Source organism: Siniperca chuatsi, linkage group LG21 (assembly GCF_020085105.1).
Source record: "Siniperca chuatsi isolate FFG_IHB_CAS linkage group LG21, ASM2008510v1, whole genome shotgun sequence".
Taxonomy (NCBI): Eukaryota; Metazoa; Chordata; class Actinopteri; order Centrarchiformes; family Sinipercidae; genus Siniperca; species Siniperca chuatsi.
Window position 1 is genome coordinate 10,219,764 of NC_058062.1, and position 16,650 is coordinate 10,236,413.

Below are 16,650 nucleotides of genomic sequence, written 5' to 3' on the forward strand. Positions count from 1 at the left end.
TCTCCCACTGGCTAGAATTAGCAGGCGAGGAAAACAAACAAATTACAAGGAAACAAACATAACAGCTAATAAGCATGTAGTGACATGAAAAGAATGCTTTCAGCAGGATGCAGGCTGAGAGAGGGAAGGGAAGGGCAGGGTATAATCTTCTCTCCCTCTCCCCTATCTTCTGTTTCTGCATTTCCCTCTAATTTACTCCTGCCCCACTGTCCCCTCCACCCTCTGTGACTCGCTGGTGGGGCTCTCTGAGGAGATCATCTCCGAGCATGGGCAATGTGAGACAGATGGGCGGATGATGGATCTGACGTGATAGACAACGGGGTGATGGATGGCTGGCTGGCTGATAGGGGATTAATGCAGAACTGAGGCCGCTGCAGCACAGAGGATGGCTTAGTGATAGATAGATAAAACTGACGAGCAGATAAACAAGAGACCGCTAATCCACGCCCCCTTGATGGACAGAAAATCAAAGCAAGGTAAAGAACCACCGAGGGAGAGGTGGACCTTTTTATATTGCCTTTGCAGGGTGTAGAGCTTTCATGGGAGGGAATGTAAGTGAACACAAGGTGAGATGAGGTAGGGGCTGAGGAGAGCAGCAGCATCATGTTGTAGCACTGTGTAGGCATGGGTCAGTGATAGCACAAGTCTGTCGAGCCGTGCTTGGTGCTGGATATATTGGATGAGGGCGGGAGTTTAGGTGATATGGCTTGGCAGGTGACAGCGAGGGCTGGTGATATGGTATTTCGAATGATGGCAAACAGTTTGACTGTGGAGGAGAGATTGGGCATAGTGGCAAATTGGCCGTAGTGGGATGTGATGGGATGATTAGACAGCAAAGAGTGTGCTGGTTGGGTATTGAAGATAGGAGTGATTGTTGTCTGTTTGTATTTTTTAATGCACTTCCCTCAGTGCAACAGCTTAACCTTCTGTGTAATGTACGAAAATAAAGGTTTTGGGTCTCTGTTTATGCAATTCTGCCAACTGGCGAGTTGAAAAGGCCTGTCATGATAAGAGAAAGAGGGGGAAAAAAAGAGTGAGGGGAGTGGAGGACAAGCCCAGGGAGAGTTCCTCTGAAAACAGGGAGCAAGCTGCCTATCCCTGCGTTATTAGCAAGTGCTAAGCTTTGTCTCTGTTCACTGTTTCAGGGGACCCCAGGGGTTCTGGCATCGATCCGGTGTGCTCAGAATGCACTCCGGTGTCACCTATTTAAAAACAGTCAGCCGCTAGCCAACAGAGACAAGTCTTTATTTATCAAGCCTCTGATTTTGGCTGCATGGATGACAACCTGATTAGCACTTAAAGGAGCTCTTAAATCTTTTATTGGAATGGATGGAGGCAATCTATAATGAGAAGGAGACAACAGTCTTAGCCAGAAAGAGTTATGGAGGATGAACAGAGAGGTGGGGTGAGGGACTATGTCATCCAGGGGGTTAATGAAGGGGAGAGACAGACTGGATGTGCAGTATGTGACAGAGACAGCAAGAGAGGAAGAGAAAGTGTGTGTGACTGGGAACAGTGGGTGAGAAATAGAAGCAGCGAATGGGTGAGAGAAAGAGCGAGCATGTGACTGAGGAGTGGTGGCAGTGATCGGAGGATCAGATGAGAGCACAAGTGGCTGGGGCCATGAACGAATGTCAAATGAGTGGGTGAGAATATTGTGATCAAGTGAAGGCCTGAGCAAATGAACAAATTGCTGAACAAACAAGTGTGTAATGACTGTGTGTTTGTGCAGATTGCGGGGCATTGGTGCACGTCTGCGCATGTGAGCAAATGAATGAGTGAGACATGATGGAAGAGACTAAGTGAGCGAGTAATGGGGGTTAGTGATGGGTGTGTTGACAGAAAGTGTCAGCTTTAACCACACTGACCCGCGAATACAGGCTGCATGCACAAGTGGCTGACTTTGAGTGTCAGCTTAGACGTGAACTGACTGTAAAATTGGATGTGAATTTCGAGTTGGATGTGAAATGAATGCAAATTTGAAAAGTAGGTGGATAGTATTTGTACATCTATCTCTGTGTCAGTCTCCTGTCGTTTCTGCATCATTTTAGATGAGCCCAGGGGATGAGCATCTCTCCAGTCTCTTTGGCAAATAAATGTAGCTACATTTGAACACATCATTTCATGTTCTGTGTAATTATAGCAAGTGGGATTGCGCTGTGTTTTATTTTCCTCTATCCTTGTCTCTTGACATCATCAGGCTACCATATTAAGGTTTGTATTCTATTAAATAATAATCCCTAACCTTCTTGGCATGCTGTAACTGGGAACCATTTTGTTTCATGTAATAGATGAGCATATTTACTCTCGTCAGGAGAAGAACACTAAGTGATGCCAGTGCTCGATTAGAGAGGAGCTGTTACTAGAGAGCAGCAAGATAATTTATTATTGCTCTCTTTCCCTCGGGATGCCAATGACCGATTCACTTTCAATGCCAATAAGTGTGTGTATACGTTTGTTTATGTGTGACACTGGTGGTGTGTTGATGTAGGGACGTTTGGGACAAGGCTATTGTCAGTCCTGCAGCCTTTGCTACACTCAAATCCTTCCCCCCTCTCACCTCGTCTCTGTCAGTAACAGCAGCAGCAAAACAATACTGCCTGTGAAATGTCAAGAGAATTAGCACAGCATAAATGCACACACATTGTTTACTGTCCCCTCTTCTCAATCAGCCTTTTGCTTGTCTCTCTCACCTTCTTGTCTGGCATGGCTCTGTCTCATGCCCTCTCCACCACCCTTGGCTGCAGCATGCTTGTCTAGCCCTGTCGTAGTCTCCTTCAGGTCCTGTCTCTTGGTGATCAAGCTTCATTATTTATGCTGTATCGTGTTTCACCATCAATTCCCGCAATGGAACAATTGAGACAGATTTCCTTGACTGTTACAATAGCAGTGAGACTCTGCAGAGGTTGGAAATGGGATTAGCCTTAAATGGAATTTAATTTTCACCGTTGTTGTCTCCGAAGCCTGTCTACCACCCAGACACCATGACGCGCTTTGGTAATGCTTTCACCATTGTGTGTTGTCTGTGTGTAAGAGATTACTGCTATGCTGCACAATGGCAAGTGTAGCATTTGTAATGTGATGCACATGTGCAACAGTTTCTTTGTTTTTTAAAGCACTGCAATGCAATTGTTCTGCAGTTTCACTCTGTTTTATTCAAGAAATTCTTACAATGACAACTTAGAGTTAAGACTGTAACATGTCAATGCTTCAGTCCATAATACAGCAGGAGGTGGTGAGTGCTTTTTTTTTGATTGATGGAAAAATACACAGGAGCAGCACAGTCTTCCATAACAAACAATAGAAACTTTGCTCTCATTTTTGTGTCGAATGAGTGAAAAGAAAAAAAATCCTACGTGAGTCAATCAATTACCAGCTGGCACTTTGACATGAAATGTATAAGCGAATGAATGAGTAAAATTCTGATAAATGAATAAGCAAGTGTGAATCAATGTTTATGGATCGGCATCCAAAGTCCTGCTGTGCTCCAGATGAAATGAATGTGGTGGTGGTTGTGTGCATGTGTGTTAGTCTGTGTGTCTGTCAGTATGATGGGGTGGGAGCTTTGAATCTGTCTACTATATATGTGTGTAAGTATATATATGATGTGTTCGTCCTTGGGAGTTTCCTGAATGGCAATGGTGGCTGTTGAATTTGATGAAATCTGTTTGGGGTTTTTCTGATTTCCCTTCTCTCTTTTTCCTCGCTCTTAACACAAACATGATCAATACTTGAATTAATGTGTAAGCACAGAGTCAAAACATGTTGCACTGGCCTTGGCACAGGCTGCCTTTGTGCCAATCTGCCTGCATTCCGCTTATATAATCTGTCTTTTTTGCTGCTATATTAATTTTAGTAATTATTAATCGAGAGGTAATTATGTCTTGCTGCATGGGTGATGCCTTTTGTCAGGGAAGATAGCAGTGTGGTGAATGACTCACATGGCTACATAGGCCACAGGTCTGGGTGTCGGCTCAGGGGAGGGTGTGAGTTTGTATGTGAGAGAGAGTCAGCATTTGTGTGTTGTATTTGCGTGCGAGTGACAGGGTGTGAGGCTCAAGAGGCAGAACGGTGATTTGTTAGTATTGTATTCCTGTAATCTGCTCAGATCAGATCAACCAGAGCCAATAATGCAACACTGAGCCAAATATCCGACTGCTATTTCTTCATCTCTCACTTCTATTTCTCTCTCTCACCCTCTCTGTGCCCCCCTCCCTCTCTCTGCCTTTCCCCTTTTCACTGCAGTGGGAGCCAGCTTTGCTGCAGAGGGAAAGATGGAGTAAAGATGGAGAGAAAAGAAAGAAAGACAGACTAGAAAGAGTCAGGAAGATGGATGGTGAGAAATGGAGATAGGACTGAGAAAGATACTCAGAGAACAGAGGAGGAGATGGAAGGTGGACGGGATTGAACAGTAAACGATTACTGCTCTGCTTGTGTGTGCTCCTGGTAGAGCCTGATACCGAATCTAACAGTGCTCTTTCTCTCTATTGACACACACACACACACTAGCCACAAGCATTTGAGTTTGTTTTTGGCCAGTGCTGGGTGGTGCTTGGCACAAGAAATTAAGCCTAACAACCGTGGCATCTGTCTCAGCAGCAGGAGAGTCCCGCCTCCCCACCCACACATGACCTGCCCTGCTTTCATTCACTGAGCCGCCTGCTGCCAGCCTCAGGACGGGCCGTTGCCTCCACCACTGCCCGCCACCCCCCTCCATCCCGGCCTCTGTGCACTGCCAACCACTCTGTGCCCGCGCCCATGTTCCCCCCCCCCGAGCAACAACCAGGAGCCTAGCGATATGGCTGCTTCAAATATTCATAACAGCCACGCTGCAACACAGAGCAGAGAGCTCTCCATTTTGCAATTCTCATGCCGTAGCTGCTGTTAGCCTGAACATGGTTTCTGTGCTCCGAATTAACTACTTTGTGGTCAGTGTGTATTAACAGTATTTACTGTAAGTATTAAGCAGTGCTTTGAATCTTCAGTCTGGCCTCCCAACTGATTGTGCATGGAACTACATATAAACACTCATCCTTTCTGTTTGCCACCATCCCTCCATCCACTTCCAACCCTCCCCCTCACCCAGGGCTGAGCACAACCACCAGCCTGCTAAAGGGGTCATGCTGCTTTACACTACAGTGAAACCCAACCGGAGCCGGGGAAGAGCAAACTAGCACACATGCAAAAGAGACACTGATGCTATACTTAGAGAGCAAGCACACCACAGGCACACATACTGGGCCGGTGCTTAATACATGCAAAGACTATTAAGCACAGAAATGTATCTGGACTTCTCTGCACTCACAAACACGCAGGCCCACAGAGTGATGTGAGAGGCGGCTTCTGGGTAGAGAAATTCTACTATGTGTCTCTCAGGAAGCCACAGGCTGGATAAAACATCCATGTGGAGCAACAGCAGATGCCTCAGTCTCCCTCTAATGCCCGCTCCTCCCTTCCTCTCCACTCTCATCCCCTCACATCTTACCACCTACTCACTCCCTACATCTCACACCCCTCTCGCTTGCTCTCTTCTTTCTGCCTCCTTTAAGGAAGACTACCCCCCACTTGCTCTACCCTTCTCTCTCAATCTCCCTTTCATTCAGCCACCTCCCCTTCCTTTGCTCACTCCCTGTTGTCTCCAATTCTCTTTTTCTCTCCATCTCTGTCCCTTTTTCTTTTATTCTCCTTCTCTTCTCATCATGCAGGCTGCCTGCTAGCCCTGGGTCCTGCTGCTTATCCTCCGTATTTACTTGTTGCATCTCCAGATTATTTTTCTGGGGGGCATCCTGTGTGTGCTCTCCACCATACTGTGTTATCTAGCTCATCAAGTGGGTTGGAGTGGATCAGGATGGGTGGGGGTTGAGGCCTGATGCTCTGGCTTGTGGCAAACAGGTGGCCCATAGGGACGAGCACTAACAGCGATAAGTACAAAGGCATGGGAGTATGGTAGTGTTTCTTTAGCAATCTTTTCTGAACTGGCATGGTTTCTAAACAACAAGCCATTATTTGTTAAGGCGTGCCATTAATATCATGAAGTTGTGAAGCTACACAGTGAGCCCACCAACCGCTAGTGAGCTACAAGATGGATGGGATGGCTGCTGGAACTAATGTGGCAGCTGAGTCTCAAGGCATGAGCTTGAATAATGTCTGGCATAGCAGCTTCTAGAGCTTGCTTTTATGTGATTATTTTAACTGTGTTGGGGCACTCGCAAATTGGCATTGATCATTGCTGGTTGGCTGGCTTTTAACAGCTGGGCCACTGTTTAATGTTCCTGTCAGGGAGGGTTATCATGTAACCTGTTTCTCCTGTCTCCTGTCCTTGCACCTGCTAAATGGCAAGACATCTTCCTATGAGAGAAGGAGAGAGAGCATGAAAAAGAGAGCAGTGCAGCACGGAGCCCTTATTAAAGCTGTCCTCCAAGGCTGCCCTCTGACTGATTCCCCCTGTAAATCTTCCCTTTAATTGGAGAGGGCACAAGAAGAGAGGTGCTGCCTCAATCACAAATGTATTCTGTGTCTCTAAGGATGGATGGAAGAGAGAGAGAGAGAGGCAGAGAGACAGACAGACAGAGAGGTCCACAAAATATGTGGGTGGAGACCAAACAAAAGTCAGAGATATAAACACGATGAGGGTTTGAGAAGTGAGATGACATATTTACATTCGCCTGGGAAGTGGGAGGGTGAGAAGATGAAAATGTAATGGAGAGATGGGCAGAGAGGCACGCCAAAGGTGATGCAAGGATAGAAGGAGAAGGACAATGGGCGAGGAAGAGAAAGTAATGGAGGGAGACAAATAGAAATGGCTAGCAGTGTAAGAAAAGGAAGTGTGTGTGTGTGTGTGTGTGTGTGTGTGTGTGTGTGTGTGTGTGTGTGTGTGTGTGAAAGAAAGAGAGGTAGAAGAGAGACAGGCTGATTTCACCAGAGTTGCAGCCTGAGTGTCCTCCCTTAATGGGGTTGCCATGACAACAGTGTATAAGAGAGTCAGGCTCCAGCAGAGTGTGTGGTATGTGGATGTGGGTGTGTGTGTGTGCTCTGCTCCTCAAGTGATTGATTGTCTATGAGACAATATACAGTATGATACCGTAATACAAGTGCACCTTGGGCATTTTTTTGTAAAAAGGTGGGTGGGAGTTTATTTCCTTTAACTGTTTGTTTGGTCGTATATGTCCTTGTATGAATGACTAAGGGAGGGATGGTGGGAGGGAGAAGGAAAGGAGCAGCTTCTCTGTCTGTGTCATTGCCCTTCCTGGCAGAACCAAGTGAGTGTGCAGTAGCTGTTGTGTACTGTCCATGTCCCGTGTACCACTGGCAGCCATGTTGAATGAGGTTAGGTGATGTCATGCTGGTCAGGTGACATTGTTTGGAGGGCCCAGCTGTCACGAAACAGAGGCAGTCCCACAGGAGCGCCAGTCTGTCATCATTATATTAATGACACGCATAGCACTGCTAGCAATGTCATCTCTTGTGTGTGCCAAAGCTAACGAGCAGCGCCCTAATTGTAAAATTAATTGAAAAACATTTTGATTAAAGACCACCCTCCCTCCTCCGGCCCTCCTCCATCTTCATCAGCTCCCCTTTCACTCTGTGCTGCCATCTTTCTATCTCCCTGGTTATGTCCCTTTGAGTTTCCTCCCGGGCCCAGCAGCTCTCACATTCACACTATTCTCGCTTTCTTTTCTCTCTCCTCTCGCATTTGCATCTCTGACCTCCCATTTTCATCTGTGCTCTGTTTCTCCTTACACCTTTTCTAACCCACCAACATGCTCCCTAGCCCATCATTTTCTTCTCCCCTCAACATACTAATTTTCTACTATCTGTCACTCTTCTTTCGTTAGGCAAATTACAACTCTTTTATGTGCTCGATCTCCCTCTTCATCCCTCCCTCCCTCCCCTCCTCTTTGTCTTTTCCCATCAGGCTCCCCTCTGCGCTGCTCTCTCTTGTCTTTTCTCCTCATGTCTCCATTACTGTCTATTTTACGCCCTCAGTATGTCTGTGTATGTGTTTGTATGCAGTGGTGGAGTTATAAGGGGAAATGAGTTGGTAAGGTGGTTGTCTGTGTCCAGCTTTGCCTTTTTGCTGCACCCCCATTCCCACTTAGCCCTTTGTAGCCTCAGAGACTGGTCAGTCTCTCGTCTCTGACTCTCATTCACTCACACTCTTTCTTTCTCCTTCCCCTCTCTCCAGCAAAGCTTCAGAGCCAGAGAGAGAGAGTGATATAGCTAGTATACATCTCCACCGGTCTTTAATTCTCTAGCCTCCCCTCTCATCTTGCCTCTCCTTCTGCTGCTCTCGCTCTCCATCTCTCCGCTGTGTGGACAGAGGTCCAGTTTATCATTCTGCAACAGACTCCACAGCAAGATTTCTGCCTTTTGTGCAATCATGCACACACACACACATACACGTGTGCACACAAGTGTGTGTGTGTGATTTCTTGCACATCATGATCTAATTAAGTAAATGACACATTAGGTATTGTAGCTCCCTCTGTGTGCCTGAGAGCATACAGTATGTGTGAGTGCACAATAGAGAGAATAGCGAGAGTACATATAAGCTGGGATAATGGGAGCACCAGGGCTCATTAATGTCACTTGTTGCAATAATTATACAGACAAGGAGGAGACATTGATCATCAGCGAATGATCAATAATGTGCCATATTGATCGGAGCAACAGTTTGTCACCATGCAGTTCGACGTCCCTGCAGGAGACCAGACTCCCATGGGAGGGTGTTACTGCCTCACCGCAAGCTCCTATGTTCATTTATTCAAGAGGAAACATACAGGCACAAACAAATGCCACTCTGATGAATGTCTGTTTTGTGCATAATTTGGTGAACATAGCTCTTAGTCAATAGGAGAATGGATTCATGAATTAAATCTTCCTTTGTGAATAATACACTCTAAACATGGGTATTGAACAGCACGGGCGCATCCCTAAATTCTTCATGTTAGCCTTAATAGCTAAAGTGAGAGAGAACAAAACATTAGGGGAAAATATACTCATACAAAACCATATCAGGTGCCTACATGGGAGACTTGAGCATGCTCTCTTTTCCTGGCTCCCTTTCCTTAGTCCACTCCTTTTGGCCCTTTTTACAGGACCCAGACTGCCTCGAAGAATAGCTGGCAGTGAAAGAAAAGACAGCAAAGTGACTGTAACACCGGGTGGAGTGTTGCCATAGAAACGCAGCGTCACAGCTCCTAAGCCGATAACACATTTGGTGCCATTCCCTTCATCGTGATTCCCACATCCAATGATGGAGAGGGAACAGGTGTGATCAACAGCTTTCTTAAATATTAGAGGGGAGGGATGAGGGAGTGTTTGGCACCAGGAGGGCTAGTTTCTCTCTGAATTTAGAGCAAAGCTTGTTCTGTTGTAATGACGACCTTGGGGAAAGAGTGTGAGACAAGTCTGAAGCCTCGCCAGCATGCAGTGAAATGCAAAGCAAGGTGATGTTGATAGAGGTACAGTTGCAAAACACATTGTAGTAGTTACAGTTTCTAATCTGTTACTTCCTGCATATATTTATTTCTAATCACACAAAACAAGTGCTTGTTAAATTGGCCATAATTTCAATCTCATCCCTCCCTATACACCCTCCCTTTCCCCCTTTCTTCTTTTATAGTCTAGAGAAAAAGAGGAGATGGCAGTGTTGGACAAGATGTTGAATGTGTTCCTCTTCACGTGTGTGTGTCTGTGTGGGGCTGGCCCAAAGGCAGATCACCAAACAGCTGTGTGTTAGTGCCAGTGAGTAGACATTTGGTCCACTCAACCCGTAACGCTGGCACACAGGCTGGGGAACGGTGTCCAAGTCCTCCTCTCAAATCCTCGGTCCATCCGTCCATCCCCTCTCATTGTCCCCGGGGCAGCAGGCGGCCCCAGCTAAATACTGATCCGCCTGAACGGGCACAGGTGCAGCAGGGGGTCTGTCCCACTGCCAAATGTTGTGCTTCTGTTTCCTTTGGGCTTATGAGAGGGTTGTGCAGCTCTCTCTTTTTCGCTTCTGGAGGGATTGAAAAAGCTGCAGATGCAAGTGTTTGATCAGCCTGCCGATACAACAGGAAACAGGGTAGAGTGTGAGACTAAAGAGCATAAAGACAACAACAGAGAAGAAAAATGGGAGGACCGAAATAAGTGACAACAGTGATGCGATTGTTTCAAAAGTGTTTTGCAGCTCTGGGACTCACCAGAAATGGAGTGGAGGTCTGGTTGTACGGACGGACACTGCAGTATGCCTGCAGCTGTCCTCAGGGAACTGTGTTTGGTGTGGATGTGTGTGCCAGGGGTATCTTTAGAGAGGCACGCTGCAGGCATCCTTTTGGGAATGCAGGAAGGGTAGGGAATAGAGGAGTGCTCTGGTTTCATGTCTCAATCAGGAAAGCTTCAGGAGTGCCTCTCAAGGCTCAAGTAGAAGCTAACGTCCATTTGTAGTGTATTTAAAAGAGAATGCCTGCACTTAAGGGCTACTTATTGCTTCACGTAGCCAAACAGAGACAGTGAGCGAAAGTAGATACATGCGTAAAAGCCTTGGTACACTCAGAGACTGACACATAGCACAGCAAGCCTCTCTCTCTCACTATCTCTCTCTCTTTGAATGCCCTTGCTTTCTCATTCACTTTATGTCTCCCAGGACAGTGCTCAGAAATGTTGAAATGGGGCCTAACCCACGAAGCAAAGAGGGAGAGTCGTTTAAGCTAAGTTAAACAAGGGCACTTAGATTTTAAAGGGCCATAATCTTCAAAAAGGGGTGCTTTAAAATCAATTGACAAGACATATAAAAGGTAAAGACAGATTGAGAAGAGAAAGGTGTAGTTGTTGGCAGTTAAGTGACTTATTTTTATGAATGAGCATGTTTAATTGAATATCATTGATACTTGTTTTGAGTATGTGTCTTTGCATGTGTGCGTGTGTCCACGTCTGCAAATGTGGGCTGTGTGTGTGTGTGTGTGTGTGTGTGTGTGTGTTTGTGTGTTTGCTGAGCAGCGCAGGTGGGCTGGATCAGTATCCAGAGCAGCACTAAGCCAGTGATTCAGCCCGCACAGTTTGGGCCAGAATCCAATCAGGGCAGCCATCTGGTGACCAATCAGGGCCCTGGCTGTGATGTCACAGCAACAGATCTTTGGGTTCTATGGGAGCTGGGAGGGGTAAATACCATGAATCACATTGGACCTCTGTGCTGGTAAAGCTGGCTAGTTGGGCCACAGAACAGACTATCAGGCCATAGCTATGTGAGCGTCAGCGGATTGGATGATCAGGCATGAGGGGACGAACTGTGCTGCTGAGCAGGATGCTGGGTCACTGAAACCAGGCTGTTGTGATTTGTGTGGCTGTAAATGTGGGAAGCGTTGTGTTTGTGCTTCTTCACTGACAAGCGGGAATTGTTGGCCTGTATACAAGTTCCTTCTTTATTCATGGCCGGGCAGTCTAGTACACATAGCTTTACTTTCAGTGTGTTTACTGTAGATGTCTTGTGGAGAAAATTGGCATTTCTGTCTTTGTTTCACTTTGCAGATGATGGCAGTGGCACTGGAGCTCACGCAGTTAGGGCATGAGGGCAATGTACTGTGTGATTGACAGCTCTGTTAATTCTAATGTGATTAATATTTCAAGGCTCTCCTCCATGTGAATGTCTCGAAGAGCGCCAGCCAGGTCTGTAGCACCCAGTGAGTCACCCTGAACCAGACCTATAGTTGAAATCTTCCCAGCTTTCACACCACTTGCGGTTAGCAGGCCAGAGGGGTGGCGGATGGCTTGGTGACAGAGAGAAGGAAGTCTCAGGAGAATGGCTGTCACTACCTAAAGGCCCTCTGCAGGGCATCAGAGGGGAAACAGGACAGGTTGCCAAGAGAGAGTCTCAGTGAAAGTTGACCTTAAAAAGCTTCACAGCACCAGATATTGCTGTAACACTCAGGTCTGTGAATATTTCATCAGCCCTTAAGCTAGTTGTAGAATATAGCAGGTTGGCGATGGTGGTATAGCTATAGTAGTAATGCAGTGCTATACTGTGAAATCTCATATTATGTCTCAGGCTATATAGAAAAAGGGTTTTACATTTATATTGTAGCAGAGTCCAAAGCAGCATACAGTATTAATGGAAATCTCTCAGTTGGGATGTACAGTAGCATGAATAGAGGAGGGGGGATGGACTGTTGTGATTACTAAAACCAGTTAAATCCACCCTCCTTCCCTCTGGTGCTTATCTGATCAGTGGAGCAACCAGCTAGCCCCTCAGCATGGGATTTAATATCAAACACAGGCCGTAAGCCTCGTTCAGTAGGCATGACAAGGATAAACATCAGTGGAAACATGCAATGTATCGCTGGCCTTGCCTGTGTATAAGGGCAGCAGGGGTGAGACGAGCACAGTGTCTTGACATCAGTGCATACGTAAGTAAACAGGGGAGAGTCCACAAGCTGGACCTCGCATATACTTCACACAGAGAGTGTGAGTGCAACAAAGACGGAGAATAAAAATTAGGGAAAGATAGAAAAGGAAGAGTGAGAGGTGGAGGCAATCATGCAGAGAGAGACAAATCTGAGGGCCTAGCATGGAGGTTGAGGAGGTGGGAGGTGTGTGAACTTGTGGAACTGTTTGTGTGAGAGTGTGTGTGTACTCTGTATGTGTGTATGCCCACTCTGCCGCCCTGGTGACTTCAGGTGTTATCATCTTACCCTCCAGACGTGACAGTGAGATAATTAGAAATGTTAACACTCACTGGAGCTTGTACTTCTATGAATTCTCAGTTTCTTTCTCTCTCTCTCTCTCTCTCTCTCTCTCATTTGTTCTTTCTCCTGTCTGTCTTTCATAAACACACATACACACACACATACACACTCTCGAATTCTATTATCTCCCTTAGCCCGTGTTATGAATGACACACTTAAAGCCTGGAATGACTTGGCCATGCGGCAGTGGATCACAATTAACGTCGACGCCAGCATCTGTGGAAATAATTGTCACAGCTCAATTTTAATGTGCTGATGACCTGTTTTTCCTACTTTTAATAAGAAATACTTTTTAAAATTCACATCTATCTGCACATAAGATTATTCATTTGTACAGTGCATTTGTTGCTAATTTGATAATTCATTAGAATTGTGAGAATCAGTTGTTAATTACAGTATTTTCAAAAAAGGAATGGTGAAAAAGGTGAAAATGGAATGATAGAAGAGATATGAAATTAATTACATTCACAGTTGGATTAATCAGATAGTAGAATAAGAATCAAGGATAGTAAATAGCAGTTGCATTTTATTTCCTTGAATAGACATAGACAATAGACATCTATTTTTGAGGCAGTCAACAAACAGAGCCCGGTTTACTGAAGCAGTAGGAGGACACTGTTGAAATTCTGACAAATGTCTTGGCTCAAGGAAAGGGAGAGAGATACAGAAAAAGACATGCTCACTGGAGTGTTTCACATGGAAAAATGAAAAGTGACAGAAAGCTGACGGAGGGATGACAACCTTGTTTGTCCTTTACTGGATGATCAACATGTGTTACGTGGATATGGGTCCCCAAGGTGGACATGGGGCGGCTGATACAGAGGGTTCCACGCTCCACTGGTATTCCCCTGCCTTTAAATTAGCATCCTAACTCCGCTTACTCAGCTAGCGGCACAAGCTGTGGAGCAGTGTGTGAACACTGGCGATAATGAAAAAGCACACCGTCGACATCATTAAAGATAATCTTGGCTCATTTTGTGCTGGGACACATAATCCTAGGAAGATGCCGTGAACAACAGGAAGAGCTAATTTTGCCAGAGCAGGGCACATAAACACCTTCCTACTATCGTCTCACTGGCTCCCACCACTCTCCACACCTCTGATGCTTGGTTGGAGGAATTACTATAGGTTGGTTTGCAGGAAAACCAGGTCAAGGCAAAGGCTTGTCTGAAGGCGTCTCCAGCGTGTGTCTAATTGAGCTCTGTGTAGTTAATTGTTTGTGCGTGGGAGGGGAGAAATCAATCTGTTTTCTCACTGCCGTGACTTCTAGGCCCTGGGGTGAGAGACTGGAGCTGGCAGTCACAGACACACACATACACACACATGCGCAGCTCTGCCAAAAACACCCAAAACCATGCCTTGCAAGCACAAACTTGCACATAGCACACACACTCAGACACACACATGCACACTCACTCCTCAGAGGAAGAGGATGTGCATGAGGGTTTATTGAGTCAGGGTAAAGTCAGATCCATCTATCGATTGGCTGCTTGCTGAGAGAGGAGTCAGGAACGTGAGACCTGCACAGGTCAGAGGGCCAGGAGACAGAGGGGATGAGAGACAGTAAAAGAGAGAAAGAGAGAGAGAGAGAAACCTACAGAGCTTACAGCTACCAGCTACCACCCCCACCTATTCTTTCTGAATGCAGAGGCAGCGTTCTGCTTTGACGTTATTATATTATATATTAAGTGAAGCTCTACTCAGCTTCATAAACATTAGAATTAGATTTCTTCAATTTGTAACTTGGGTCAGTGCCATATGTCAGATAAATGGGAGAGAAAGAGACGATAACTAATTGTTATCCTTATCTTTTTATCTGTATCCATTGTTATAGATTATTCTATACTTAATGTGTAATATATATAATTAATCTACAGTGAGCCACCGTGTCAATTAACATATAAATGCCTTCTACAAATAATTAATTAATTTGCATATTCAGCTAATCAGCTCATTTGCATGTGTTTAGTTATTTTTAAGGGTGTTTCAATTTATGACTGAGTGCTGCTGTCAATGAATGCATATTTGCATTTTAAATCTTTCACAGTGTGGAAAAAATTGTGTTTCCTCCAATGCACTGGTCATCTCTCACAGAGCAAAAACTGTTGTGCTAGTTTAGGGGGAAATCACACCTAAATAATTTACTTTTCCTTTCAATGGGATTGCTTCTGATCTCATTTGAGCCACCAAAGCTCCTTTCTCATTGGTTGACAGCAGCTAGTGGAATACCTGTATGCACCCCCCTTGATTGGTTGAGAGTTGTTTATTTTCACCCAGTCAAAAACCTTTCCATTATTAATGGGAATGAAGCAAACTGGGATCTGATGATGAGATGTAAAAATAGGATGAGAACTGCAGAGGGATGGAGGGAGCATTTGAGTACAAAACAGTGGTGATGGGGGGTGTGGAGGGGCAGGACGTGAGGTTGAAGAGAGATATGTAGAGGGGGAGGGGTGATAAGGTGGATGTGCACAAATAGTACTATCCTTCACTTGGATAGCAGCAGCAGGCGCCATGAGATGTCTGTTGATTCATCTCCCTTTATGCACTTGGTTCCCTTTCTCTGCCGAATCTTTTTACCCGAACAAAGGCAGACGGAAGGAGTGATTCAGAGTGACCAGACGCCCGAGCCTCCCGGAATGGAGGGGGAGAAAGGTCACATGAAACAGGAGGTTCCATGGAGACCACCGACCAGAACAAGATGTGTTGATGAACTGATGTACTCAGGCCTTCAGGGACAAGATAAGATGGAGGGAAAAATTTGTATTTGAAAAGAAAAATAGTATGGATAATGACAGAGCTATGTAAGTTTGCACATTTGAAGGTGTTTGTCTGGGTGTACGTGTCTCAAGGCGTAATCATTACACCAGCATGCATAACAACACAAAAATAAAACGTAAGTAGTGCAGTGTTTGCATGTGTACTTTTTCTGTGTGCACGTGTGTGTGTGTGTGTGTGTGTACTTGCTTAGCTTCAGTCTATGAATAGTAGGCGAGGAGACGGTCGGCACAGACCCTCTGGATCCTCTCCATGCACTAATGGGTGTTCACCTGGTGTGGATCCCGGCAAAGCGTATCCAACATTGCGCTGTTGGTAATTAACAGAAGCAGGCAGTGGAAAGCAGCACCTGTTACAGCCTGACTGACTGAGGCCCTGAGCTCTGGGCTCTGGGCTGTGTCTCCCATTGCTCCTCTCTAATAATCAGACCGCCACTGCCCATCCCTCCTCCGGGACCTAACAGCATGAATGTATGCACTTGTGTGTTTGTGTTATTACGTGTGTTGTTCAAAACAAGAAAAAAGAGGCGGATTAAGAGGAGGTGGGGACAAAGAAGGAAAGATTCTACATCATTTCAGTAGTAATGGTAGCTCCACACATAGGTTGAGGCTCTCTGTGTGGTTCTGAGGGTAATTTCCAGCAAATGTGCATGCTCGTGTCAAACATCTACCTGTTCTGTTCCTAGACAGCTGAGCAACAGAAAAATACAGGCAGCTGTGTGACGATGTCAGTGGTCTATTTTTTGTCACTTCTGTTCAGACTTATGTATACAAACACCAGCAATTTCTCTTTCACAGTTTAAAATTACAGAATAAATAAATTAGGGGTTTTCAGCATTAAGTTGTTTGCATGTGCACATGCAAGTGTATATGTAGACTTTTTTTTACTCCTCATTTATTCTTGAGTAGCTATGACAGCTGCTGCTGTGCTGAATGTGGGACAGTGTCAGTGTGCCTTCATGTATGTGTGTATGTGTGTGTGTGACAAAGGTAGACAGAGAGAGGAAGTGAGTGACAGCCATGTTTTAGAATTGGGGCATGTCAGCCAGGCCTGCTGTGTCCGAATCTCCTGATGCCCGCTCTGCCCATCCTAAAGCTGGATAACCTTGGCAGGCAGATTGGGGTCACTACTATCAAATTAGATACAT

At 45.6% G+C, this 16,650-nt stretch overlaps 1 protein-coding gene across 9 annotated transcripts in view; it reads left to right on the forward strand.

Moving 5' to 3' along the window:
* adgrl1a (adhesion G protein-coupled receptor L1a) overlaps positions 1-16,650 on the forward strand; it is a 142,385-nt gene that overhangs the window by 64,077 nt on the left and 61,658 nt on the right. For 2 of the 9 annotated variants that reach the window (XM_044180807.1, XM_044180810.1), the window contains exon 2: positions 4,246-4,336. The exons of the other annotated variants lie outside the window; for them this stretch is intronic. The gene's annotated coding sequence lies outside the window, so the exon portion shown is untranslated. The remainder of the gene's footprint in view (positions 1-4,245; positions 4,337-16,650) is intronic. 9 annotated transcript variants of the gene reach the window in all.